We start from the raw sequence: 13,427 nt of genomic DNA on the forward strand, positions 1-13,427 counted from the left end.
GACCATCCTACCAATCTTTGACTTCGGCGACGTCATTTACAAAATAGCCTCCAATACCCTACTCAACAAATTGGATGCAGTCTATCACAGTGCCATCCGTTTTGTCACCAAGGCCCCATATACTACCCACCATTGCGACCTGTATACTCTCGTTGGCTGGCCCTCGCTTCATACTCGTCGCCAAACCCACTGGTTCCATGTCATCTACAAGACCCTGCTAGGTAAAGTCCCCCCTTATCTCAGCTCGCTGGTCACCATAGCATCACCCACCTGTAGCACGCGCTCCAGCAGGTATAACTCTCTGGTCACCCCCAAAACCAATTATTTCTTTGGCCGCCTCTCCTTCCAGTTCTCTGCTGCCAATGACTGGAACGAACTACAAAAATCTCTGAAACTGGAAACACTTATCTCCCTCACTAGCTTTAAGCACCAACTGTCAGAGCAGCTCACAGATTACTGCACCTGTACATAGCCCACCTATAATTTAGCCCAAAAAACTACCTCTTTCTGTACTGTATTTATTTGATTTATTCATTTAGCTCTTTTGCACCCCATTATTTTTATTTCTACTTTGCACATTCTTCCACTGCAAATCTACCATTCCAGTGTTTTACTTGCTATATTGTATTTACTTTGCCACCATGGCCTTTTTTTTTGCCTTTACCTCCCTTAGCTCACCTCATTTGCTCACATCGTATATAGACTTGTTTATACTGTATTATTGACTGTTTGTTTTACTCCATGTGTAACTCTGTCGTATGTGTCGAACTGCTTTGCTTTATCTTGGCCAGGTCGCAATTGTAAATGAGAACTTGTTCTCAACTTGCCTACCTGGTTAACGGTTAAATAAAATTAAAAAAACTGAGCATACAGTGATGTAAAGTTTCTAAAGCTCTGTTTCATCACAGGGTATGCTTCCAGTCACATTAGTCACTAACATTGCACTCACTACACTACTATTCACAAACCTTAACTATAATGACCATAGTATTAAAGAACCCTTAACATTTACTAATGTTACACACCTAATTCACAAAACAATCATGATATTGACTGACTGTTTCCTCCATCAGAATGAAGACTAGACCCTATGCGGAATTAACTATTTTGTAATTTACAATAAATATATATACTACACTTTCAATTCCTGTGTCCCTTTTTTTTCCATACCAGCCAATATGGCAGGGTTCCCCAAATGGCGGGCCAAATTTGGCCCGTGGGTGGTTTTATTTGGGCCCCCAAGTTTTCAAAACAAATATATAAACACTGTGTTTGGAAAGTATTCAGACCCCTTGACCTTTTCCACAATAATTTACATTACAGCCTTATTCTAAATTGGTAACAGTTTTTTAGACATTTTAAACTGCACCAAGTGGTGCAGCGGTCTAAGGCACTGCATCTCAGTGCTAGAGGCATCACTACAGACCCTGGTTCGATTCCTGGCTGTAAGTGGATTGGAGGCAGGGCATGAAAGGGATTACAAATCGAGTTGTCATCCGTTTCGTGAAAGTACCTATGTAATTGCGCACCCAACTCACTCCGGTGCTTCGCTATTTGACACTGTCCGTAAGCTTGAGTTAATTTGCACACAAAAAAAATCATACACTGATGGAAAGACCTGTGTTGTCCTTGTCAATGCAGATAGAAAAGAGCTCCAACTTTTTAATCTTAGTCTCACTTTTGTCCCGCACATTGAATATAGTTGCGCAGAGTCCCTGTAATCCTAGATTCAGATCATTCAGGCGAGAAACATCACCCAGGTAGGCCAGTTGTGTGAAACTCGTCATAATGCAAGCGGTCAGACAAGTGAAAATGAAGGTCAATAAAGAACTTCAAGCTCGTATCTCAATTTTTTTTTAAAGTGTCAATACTTTGCCCTTGATAACCAGCTCACTTCTGTATGTTAAAGTGTTACATGGTCGCTGCCAGTATTATTGCATAGTGCGGAAAATACACGAGTTCAGGGGTTTTGCTTTATCAAAGTTAACCATTTTCACTGTGTCCAAAACGTCATTCAGGCATTCCCTTGGCAGCAAGAGCCTCTCGGTGGATACTGCAGTGTATCCAAGTGGCGTCGGGAGCAACTGCTTGTACGCGCGTTACCACTCTGTCTCCCTGTCATTGCGTTTCGGCCATCAATATAGATACCAACACATCTGGACCACCAGTCCATTTGTCACAAAGCTGTCCAGCACTATAAAAATATCCTCATGTTGACCTGGTTTCCAGTGGTTTGCAGAAGAGGATGTCTTCCTTAATTGACCCCCCTACCAGGAGCTGTGCCAGGCCCGCAACGTTGTGACTCATCCAGGTGTAATGCATATAATTCACTGGCTTGTATGCGACACAGTAATTGTTTCAGAATCTCATGCCGTGCCACTGATGCGTTCTGAAAGTTTGAAGACATTGTCTCTTTCTTTGGGGGGTCTTGTCCCCCAGCATTGTGCCAGCCATATCTGCAGCAGGAAGAATTACGTCCTCCACAATAGTATGTGGCTTGCCTGTCCTAGCCACTCGGTAACTCACCATATAAGACGCATCTAGCCCTTTATAATGGCATCTTTCTTTTATGCATGTCTTACTACTCGAAAGTCATCTTTATTCTCGCTCAAATTTCTGTCTTATTTTTCAAATGGTCATGATTAGTTTCTTAATGTCTGCGCAAGAGTGAAGGTTTCCTGCGAGAGAGTAACGGTTAATTATTTGACTAGGCCACCTGTATTTGATATTGTTATTTAGCTGAACACTAGATGGTTAAATTGTATTTTTGGCAGGGAACCGAGGCTACTCAGGTAAGAAAAAAAACCTCCCCCAAATGTATAGCCCCGTAAAATACGAATGTACTGTTTGAAAATGTGAAGAAAACGGTCCGGTATGGCCACTTCGCATGCTAGAATCTCAGTTATTAAAATGAATGACCTCCCTCGTATCAATTTTCCATATTACCACTGCCTCTTTACCACTGCCTCTGTCACACCCTGATCTGTTTCACCTGTCTTTGTGATTGTCTCCACCCCCATCCAGGTGTCACCCATCTTCACCATTATCCCCGGTGTATTTATACCTGTGTTCTGTTTGTCTGTTGCCAGTTCGTCTTGCTTGTCAAGACAACCAGCGTTTTTCATCTCAGCTCCTGCTTCTCCCCAGTCTCTCTCTTTCTCGCCCTCCTGGTTTTGACCCTTGCCTGTCCTGTCTCTGAGCCCGCCCACCTACCTGACCATCCTGCCTGACCCTAAGCCTGCCTGCCATCCTGTCTCTTTCTCCCACTACTCTGGTTATCAACCCCTGCCTGCCTTGACCTGATGTTTGCCTGCTCTGTTGCCGTAATAAACATTGTTACTCCGACAGTCTGCATCTGGGTCTTACCTTCTAACCTGACACTTCCTATATAGACTATTGGTCTAAACCTGACTCTGTCATAAAAAAAAGTTAATTTGGGGGAGAAAGAGGCCACAGATTAAACACAACACTACAGAGAACAGAAGCATCAGGTGGACTTGCAGTTCCTAATCTAAACATGTATCACCTATCATTCCAAATGAATTTCCTGAAGACCTGGTTGAACCCAACAGCTTCTGTTCCCTGGCATGCTATAGAAGATTCCATATGTTCACCAATTAGATTACAAGATGTATTATTTTCTGGACTGACTCCTAAAACATGTGCATTGTTTGAACCCATTTTCTAAAATGTTATTTCACCTTTATTTAACCAGGTAGGCCAGTTGAGAACAAGTCCTCGTTTACCTGGCCAAGATAAAGCAAAACAGTGGGACAAACAACAGTTACAAATAAACAAATGTACAGTCAATAACACAACGGAAATAAAATCTGTCTTGTGTAGAAATGTTGGGAGGAAGGCAATAAATAGGCCATAGAGGTGAAATAATTACAATTTATCATTAATACTGGAGTGATAGATGTGAAGATGATGTGCAAGTAGAGATATGGGGATGAGGTAGTTGGGTGGGCTATTTACAGATTGACTATGCACAGGTACACTGATCGGTAAGCTGCTCTCACAGCTGATGCTTAAAGTTCGAGAGGGAGATATAAGACTCCAGCTTCAGAGATTTTTGCAATTCGTTCCAGTCATTGGCAGCAGAGAACTGGAAGGAATTGCGGCGAAAGGAAGTTGGCTTTGGGGATGACCCATGCAATAGACCTGCTGAAGCGCATGCTACAGGTGGGTGCTGCTATGGTGACCAGTGAGATGAGATAAGGGAGGGGCTTTACCTAGCAAAGACTTATAGATGACCTGGAGCCAGTGGGTTTGGCGACGGATATGTAGTGAGAGCATACAGGTCGCAGTGGTGGATAGCATTTGGGGCTTTGGTGACTAAACAGACGGCACTGTGATAAACTACATACAGTTTTCTGAGTAGAGTGTTGGGGGCTATTATGTAAATGACATCGCCAAAGTCAAGGATCGGTGTGATAGTCAGTTTTACGAGGGTATGTATGGCAGCATGAGTGAAGGAGGCTTTGTTGTGAAAAAGGAAGCCGATTCTAGATTTATTTTTGGATTGGAGATGCTTAGTGTGAGTCTGGTAGGAGAGTTTACAGTTTAACCAGACACCTAGGTATTTGTAGTTGTCCACATATTCTAGGTCAGAACCGTCCAGAGTGGTGATGCCAGTCGGGCGGGCGGGTGCGGGCAGAAATCGGTTGAAGCGCATGCACTTAGTTTTACTAGCATTTTAAAAGCAGTTGGAGGCCACGGAAGGAGTGTTTGTGTGGTGTTGAAGCTTGTTTGGAGGTTTGTTAGCACAGTGTCCAAAGAAGGGCCAGATGTATACAGAATGGTGTCGTCTGCGTAGGGGTGGATCAGAGAATCACCAGCAGAAAGAGCGACATCATTGATATATACAGAGAAAAGAGTCAGCCTGAGAATTGAAGCCTATGGCACCCCCATTGAGACTGCCAGAGGTACCGACAACAGGCCCTCCGATTTGACACACTGAACTCAATCTGAGAAGTAGTTGGTGAACCAGGTGAGGCAGTCATTTGAGAAGCCAAAGCTATTGAGTCTGCCGATAAGAATACTGTGATTGACAGAGTCGAAAGCCTTGGCCAGGTTGATGAAGACGGCTGCACAGTACTGTCTTTTATCGATAGTGGTTATGATATCGTTTAGGACCTTGAGCGTTGCTGAGATGCACCCATGACCAGCTCGGAAACCAGATTGCATAGTGGAGTAGGTATGGTGGGATTCGAAATGGTCGGTGATCTGTTTATTAACTTGGCTTTCGAAGATTTTTAGAAAGGCAGGGAAGGATGGATATAGGTCTATAACAGTTTGGGTCTAGAGTGTCTCCCCCTTGAAGAGGGGGATAACCGCTGCAGCTTTCCAATCTTTGGGGATCTCTGACAATACGAAAGAGAGGTTGAATAGGCTAGTAATAGGGGTTGCAACAATTTTAGAAAGAGAGGGTCCAGATTGTCTAGCCAGCTGATTTGTAGGGATCCATATTTTGCAGCTCTTTCAGAACATCAGCTGTCTGGATTTTTTTTTTTTGGGGGGGGGGGGGGGGGGGGGGGGGGTAAGTTGCTGTAGTGGGTGCTGAGATGTTGGGGCAGGGGTAGCCAGGTGGAAGGCATTATAGCATACTCAGTAAATGTGTGGAAAGCTACAGAGAAGCATATTAGATATAATCTTAAATGGCATTCATACTCTCCAATATGGCGTAATAAAGAATTCTTAGCATGTAAGAAACCATTTACATCAGATTCTTTGTCTAAGAAAGGTGTTTATACTTTCAAATACATATTCAATGTGAATGGACTCCTTAGTTTCCAGGGTATCCACAAGTGTTTTAATGTCCCAGGTTCATTATTTTATCTTTACCTTCAACAACGCCTATCCACGCGAGCCTATGGGGTCCCCTGGGGAGCAGAACTAGCAGTACACCCATTGGTCAAACTTCCAACGGACAGGCGCCCCTCATAAGGAGTTGTTTCTGATATCTATAGTCAATTAATTCTTGCAGCACAAAAAACATTATGTCTATCCACTGTATTGGAAAATGATTTTATACTTGCTGACAGACAAATAAATTGGGAGACGATATGGAAAAATATATTTGGATCATCTAGAAACCCCAATCACCAATTCATTAATATTTTTTTTTTGCCATAGAACTAATCTAACACCTAAAAAAAGACATCACATGGGTATTAGTTCATCACCATTATGTGAGTTCTGCACCACATGGGACCTTGGTACTTTTCAGCATGTGCTGTGGAAATGCCCGGGGGGGGTTGAATTCTGGGGGAAAGTTAACCATGTCATCTCTGTACTTAAAGATAAAATACTACCATTAGATCCAATAGTGAAGTTGCTTTGTGTTGACTCTGATTTGCACTTGTCGGAACACCAACAGAGAGTGTGGTTGGCAGGAACCACAGCTGCTAAGCAAATGATTGTACAAAGGTGGATTCCACCTCAGCAGTTTCCATTGCAACAATGGCTGCTCACATTTAAGGAAATTGTACTTATGGAGCTCTCCACAGCCAGGATCCACACGGCCAAGGTGTCCACTCTCCACGGCCAGGATCCACACGGCCAAGGTGTCCACTCTCCACGGCCAGGATCCACACGGCCAAGGTGTCCACTCTCCACGGCCAGGATCCACACGGCCAAGGTGTCCACTCTCCACGGCCAGGATCCACGCGGCCAAGGTGTCCACTCTGGTCAGATGGATAAAAGCAGCAGGGGACATTTCTGAACTCAACCAACGGGCCTTTACATCCATGAATGATGTATTGCTCAGCGGATTTACTATGTAAATCGGGGTTGGAAAACAATATCTGTAAATGTATTGTATGAATCCTATGAATTGAAATAATAAAAAGTTTGGACACCAACTCATTCCAGGGTTGTTCATTATTTTGACTATTTTCTACATTGTAGAATAGTAGTGGAGACATCAAAACTATGAAATAACACATATGGAATCATGTAGTAACCAAAAAAGTGTTAAACAAATCAATTTGTATTTTATATTTGAGATTCTTCAAAGTAGCCACCCTTTGCCTTGAAGACAGCTTTCCACACTCTTGACATTCTCTCAACCAGCTTCATGAGGTAGTCACCTGGAATTAATTTAAATTAACAACGTGTGCCTTGTTAAAAGTTCATTTGTGTAATTTCTTTCCTTCCTAATGCATTTGAGCCAATCAGTTGTGTTGTGACAAGGTAGCGGTGGTATACAGAAGATAGCCCTATTTGGCAAAAGACCAAGTCCATATTATGGCAAGAACAGCTCAAATAAACAAAGAGAAACAACGGTCCATCATTACTTGACATGAAGTTCTGTCAATTCGGAACATTTCAAGAACTTTGAAAGTTTCTTCAACTGCAGTCGCAAAAACCATCAAGGGCTATGATGTAACTGGCTCTCACGAGGACCGCCACAGGAAAGAAAGACCCTTGCCTGTGCTGACCCTGAGCCTGCCCGCCTGACCACTCTGCCTGCCTGCCGTCCTGTACCTATGCCCCATCTCTGGAGGATCGACCTCTGCCTGACCTGAGCCTGAACCTGCCTGCCGTCCTGTACCTTTGTCCCTGTTGCTGTAATACACATTGTTACTTCGACGCGGTCTGGGTCTTACCTTTATCCTGATACATTCCAATAGAAGCAACAAGACGAAGCCTACTGAAGTACATTACATCGACATGCACATGTCACTAAGCAGACACTCATCACTCAGAGCAACAATACAACATTCAAATTAGCAGGCTGAAACAACCGCACGACACAAGCATCCGCCAATCGCAGCACTTGAGACATATAGTGCACTGAAATAAAGTAGTACAGCAACAAAGTAACACAAAGGAGGAGCAATAAGATAAAGCAGAACACATGATTGGTCCAATGATTCCATTATGAGTTGCAGAAGGGCTCTTCCCTTCCTTGCTCTGAGCTGTCATTACAGTCCCCTCAGGTGTGACAGCCAGACATTGGGAACAGTGATTTGTCATGATTGGGTAAGTGTAGAGCCCCTCTAAGTGTTTTGAGTCAATACAACTCCAGGAGGGAGCCTTTCAGCTGACACTGATATCATTCAGCCCTGTGTGTGTCAGAATGCAGTTGTGTGTGTGTGTGTCCGCCCTTGCGTGTGTTTGTTTGTGTGCGTGTGCATGCTTGTGTGTGTGTCTCACCTTGCAGTGCCAGTCGAGGTACTGATTATTACTGCCATAAAGAGCCTCAGTGCTATTCTCCCGTTGGCCATTATCCTATCCCAGATTATCTCCCCATCAGCCCACAGAAGCCATATCCCCCACAATCCCCCTGTGACAAGAGCCCACTGCCAATCGCCTTAATTACATTTTCCCATTATCTTCCCCAGCAGAGAAGCCGGGACGGGTAAATTAAATGGATTGGAAAGGAAAGGTTAGATGACTAACACCCAAAGTTATGTAATCACTGACCTTGTGTTTGTCCAAACTGGTATTTTTGATATTGCACTTTTACTTTAGCTCTTCTAACCTAAATCAAATCTAAACAAATCTAATTTTATTTGTCACAAGAGCCGAATACAACAGGTGTAGACTTTACAGCTTACTTACGAGACGTTTCCCAACAATGCAGAGTTAAAAAGAGTAACAAAACCTGCTAATATGAAATACTAACACAATAAACAACAATAACGTGGATATCTACAAGGGGTACCGAGTAATACGACCTCTGCCTGCCCTGACCCCTGAGCCTGCCTGCCGTTCTATACCTTGTGACACTGCTCTGGATTATTGACCCCTGCCTGCCCAGACCCTAAGCCTGCCTGCCGTTCTGTACCTTTCGGACTCTGCTCTGGATTACTGACCTCAGCCTGCCCTTGACCTGTTATTTGCCTTCCCCCTGTTTTTGTAATAAACTTTTGTTACTTCGAACTGCCTGCATCTGGGTCTTCTCCTGCCTAGGTAGGGGCAATCAGGATAGATAATAAACAGAGTAGCAGCAGTGTATGTGGAAAGTGTGTGTTTTTTTGTGAGCGTATGTAGTGAGTGTCTGTGTAAGCATGTGGGAGTGTGTGGGTAGAGTCCAGTGAGCGTGCATAGAATCAATGTAAGAGTGTCAGTGCAAAAAAAGGGTAAATTCAATAGTCAAGGTAGCCAGTTGATAAACTGTTCAGTCGTCTTATGACCTCCCGAGGGGTGCAGCGGTCTAAGGCACTGCATCTCAGTGTTAGAGGCGTCACTACAGACACCCTGGTTCGAATCCAAGCTGTATCACAACCGGCCATGATTGGGAGTCCCTTGTCCAAGCGTCATCCGGGTTTGGCTGGTGTAGGCCATCATTGTAAATAAGAATTTGTTCTTAACTGACATGCCTACTTAAGTAAAGGTAAAAAAAGAATTTATGGCTTGGGGGTAGAAGCTGTTCAGGAGCCTTTTGGTCCAAGACATGGTGCTCTGGTACCGCTTGCTGTGTGGTTGCAGAGAGAACAGTCTATGGCTTGGGTGGCTGGGGTCTTTCACAATTTTCCTGGGCCTTCCTCTGACACTGCCTGGTATAGAGGTCTGGGATGGCAGGGGGCTCAGCTCCAGTGATGTACTGGGCCATCAACACCACCCTCTGTAGCGCCTTGCGATCGACTGCAGTTCAGTTACCATACCAAGCGGTGATGCAGCTAGTCAATATGCTCTCGAATGTGAAGCTGTGGAACTTTATGAGGATCTGAGGGGCCATGCCAAATATTTTCATCCTCCAGAGGGGGAGGGGTGTGAGAGGACCATGTTAAGTCCTTGTGGATGTGGACACCGAGGAACATGAAGCTCTCTCCATCACTGTCAGTGTGACACTCCAAAACCTTCCATTCATCGTACCCCCCCCCCCCCCCCCCCCCCTCTCGCTCTCTCTCTGAAATACCCTTGTTGCTTTTGGGTTTTGGACAGGAGACTGATGAAAAGATGGTGGCAGCTATTTTTCTTTCTCTCATGTTTCTTTCTGTCCTCACAGCCACATCCCTGTCTGCATATAAAACACCTGCCCTCACTCACTCACTCACTCACTCACTCACTCACTCACACACACACACATATATATATTTTATTTCCTCTTAAGTTGAAGAAACATCATAACCTTGAGCCAAATCCCCTTGAAATGAAAAATGACACAGCCAGCTATTAATCTTTTGGACAGTTGTATGTGTCTAGCTGAAACATCCCATAAAGGTGGAACTACACTGTGACAATATGAGCATGCTGATCTGAGAGCTGATCTTCAGATGTTAGATTGCAGTCAGTTGAGCTTGGAACCGACAATCACAGTGATCAGATAAAGACAAATACTGTTCACAGATCAGGGCTTACATGTACCTATATAAGGGAGATATAGTAAAGAGACATAAATAGGGATGATAAAGTTTAGAAAGTTGAGAGGGGAATATTTCTTTGTCAGTCAATTACATCCCTCGTCCACTCGCTGTTGCTGCGTACCTCCCTTTCCTACACAGGTAAATACACAGCTGAATCACCAGCCCCTTCCAAACACATGAAATCAAACAGGTGAGGTAAATAAATCCTCTTTTTAGACTGCGTCACATGGAGATTTGGTTTCTTTTTCAATGAATCAAGTGCCGTCATTATCATTTGATAGGGAGGGAAAGAAACAAACGCATTTGTCTCAAAGGGGTCACATTTAATCCAATTGAAATTGACGGCACTATTCGGGCTGATTAAATTACCTTGGAATCGGCGTTATCTTTTCATTCCCACAAAGCTACAAAGTATCGCAGGCGAAGTAAGTGCCACATCTAATAGATATTGATTGGATTCGCTTTATTAGTTTCTACTTGCAGATGAGATGAAACTGAAATCTTTCCCAGTAGGATGAGAAAACAATTATGGTGGCCTAGAGGAAGTATAGGAACAAAGACAAGGAGGTAGGGAATAGGAAATAGGAACTCTTGTGTAGGGAGTAGGAAGCATAATTGACATGCTTTTGACTATAAGGATGCTGTGCGGAGGCTTATAATATTATTAGGACTATAAGCAGCACTGCTGTGATGATTTGATAAGGGGCCAAAGGTGTGAAGACGTTTCAGACCGGCTCTTCCTTAAAGCACTCTCCAGAGATTGGTTTAGGAGGGCTGTTGAATAAAAAACAATGAATTCTTCATTCTTCATTGAAACTCAATGGAAATCTCTGCTGACAGAAATGCCTGATCTCCCGTGCATAGCTTTCCCAGAAATAGCCCTGTTATGTTTTCCAAGCTGTTCTGGCTGTCTGAAGCCGACACACACAAAGTATTGTCCCATCCTCTGTGATGCAATCTGTCAACAGCTTCACAGGCATCTGCTGGGGATTTCTCTCTGTGTGTGGACGATTGAGGGAGCCTTATAGGAAAAAATTGGAAACTGGAGAGAGATAGGGATGAGGAAAACGAAGAGAGAGAGAGAAAACAGATTGTCACACTGAGTTCAAGCCCTGGGTTATCAGATTACCCTCCTGTGACTGGGAAAGTCACAGGAGGGTGACTGGGGGGTGACTGGAGGGTGACTGTGACTGGAGGGTGACTGTGACTGGGAAACTGAGAAAGTGACAACCACAGCATCACCAAAAAGTGAGTGAGAGAGACAAAGGGAGAGGGAGAGAGAGAGAGGGAGAGAGAGAGAGATCCATCTAGCCTGTCACCTCAGTCTTAAAGCTAAAACACACTGACTCTCTGAGATGCACTCCTTACATGACAAAAGTGAGATAGAAAGGAGGGTTTGATACAATCCTCCCTCCATCCCTTCCTCCGTCTTCTCCCTCTTTCCTACAAAGCTCCATTGCCCTGCTCAGTACTAAAGCGTGTTTGCTGCTGGATTGCCAGCATTGCATCCTGGGATGTAGGTCAGGTGAATAAGAGAGCGAAGTGAAGAGCAGGACGGAGATGGAAGAGATTTCAATAGAGATTAATTGCCTCCCAAATGAGCCACCTAATTCTCCTCCTCAGCTCCCTGCATCTCATCTGCTCAACACAGGCCTCTGTTAATGATCGTCTGAGAAATTCAATTTCCACTTTTATCTTTCTTTTACCGCAGCGCCCGACCACTTAACTGGGTTTTAATTATTATTAATGGTATTTAAGAACTCTGTAGATAAAAGTTAAAAACTTGAAAGACACCAATCTTAAAGAACATCTGAAAGATCAGGCTTGGGGATATTGTATCAATGGGGCTTATGGAAAGAGCAGTTTGAGAGGAATGATTTCAATGCAGCGATTGATCACGATGATAAGTATCTTTAAGCTCTTCTTGTCATGTGTCTTGCATATTGAGACTAGCCTGAGGCGATAGTGAGACGTCAACATCGTACAAGTTCTGCTGAACTCCTACTCTAAAGCACTACTCTATTCTGAACCAATCCGGTCAGTCTTATATCAACATCCTAAATCAAATCGTCTGTCAACACGTTGAGTGATTAATCCATTTATTCGCTTCCTGGTCAAAGATTGTGAATTACTACTGAGATCATTAAAGTGTCAGCAGAAATGTATCAAAAGCAACTACAAAGTTCGTTAAAAGCTTATCAATTACAATCTCCCTTTGACAACAATAACAACAGCAATGGACGTTAAAAATAATTGTGATGAATGACGAATCCTTTGGAATGCAATATCTCCCAACTAGCCCAGACAACCGGTGGGATACGATTGTGATCCGACACGGGACTGCAGTTTAATACCTAGATGTTGTATACTGTATGATTCATAAAGCTAGGACTGCCCAGAGCTATCCCAGGCCTGAGTCTCTTGGCTGGGCTAGTGTAGACTAGAGGAACCCTCCTAGCTGTCCGGATGGGTTGGGTATGCTGCTGTGAACACTGCTGAGTCTGTCATGGTCGGGAGAACAGAGGAACACAGCCTTGACCCCGATCAGTCCCACTGAGACAACACCACATGAACACTGTGATTCACCATGGTACAATACTTGACATGGCCTCAAAACAGGATGTTGTAAGCAGCAGGCTTACCTTATAGAATGTCTACTATCACAAGGAAACTTCAGGTCGGGTATTTCTCAATGTCTTCTTTGTGGTTTTGGGGGAAGGAGACAGAAGAGACATGGGAGGCATCCGAAACATAATACCTTCCTTGTGACATAAGTAACCTATTACTGTTTCTGTCACAAGCGATGTTCTGGGGTCTAACGGCATGCGACTGTAATGTTAAGCAATGGAGTGCTGCTGGCTTTAGGATGGTTTCTGTAATGGAGTTGCCTTGACACGGTGTGCTTCAGTGTGGTACCTTGTCTATTTAGCATCAGCGGTGGTCTGAATCACCCTCTTTAGGAATCCCATCAGGTATTTATGGTCGTCACCTCCACGGGCACGACCGCCTCGCCTCGCACAATCAAATAAAACAGGGCTGCCTCGTCTGAGGCGGTGAGAGGCGCTAACCATAAATACGAGTCAGCTACTTTCCAATGCATTGCAACGA

This window comes from Oncorhynchus mykiss, chromosome 18, assembly GCF_057628025.1.
Source record: "Oncorhynchus mykiss isolate SJ-2025 chromosome 18, ASM5762802v1, whole genome shotgun sequence".
Lineage (NCBI taxonomy): Eukaryota > Metazoa > Chordata > Actinopteri > Salmoniformes > Salmonidae > Oncorhynchus > Oncorhynchus mykiss.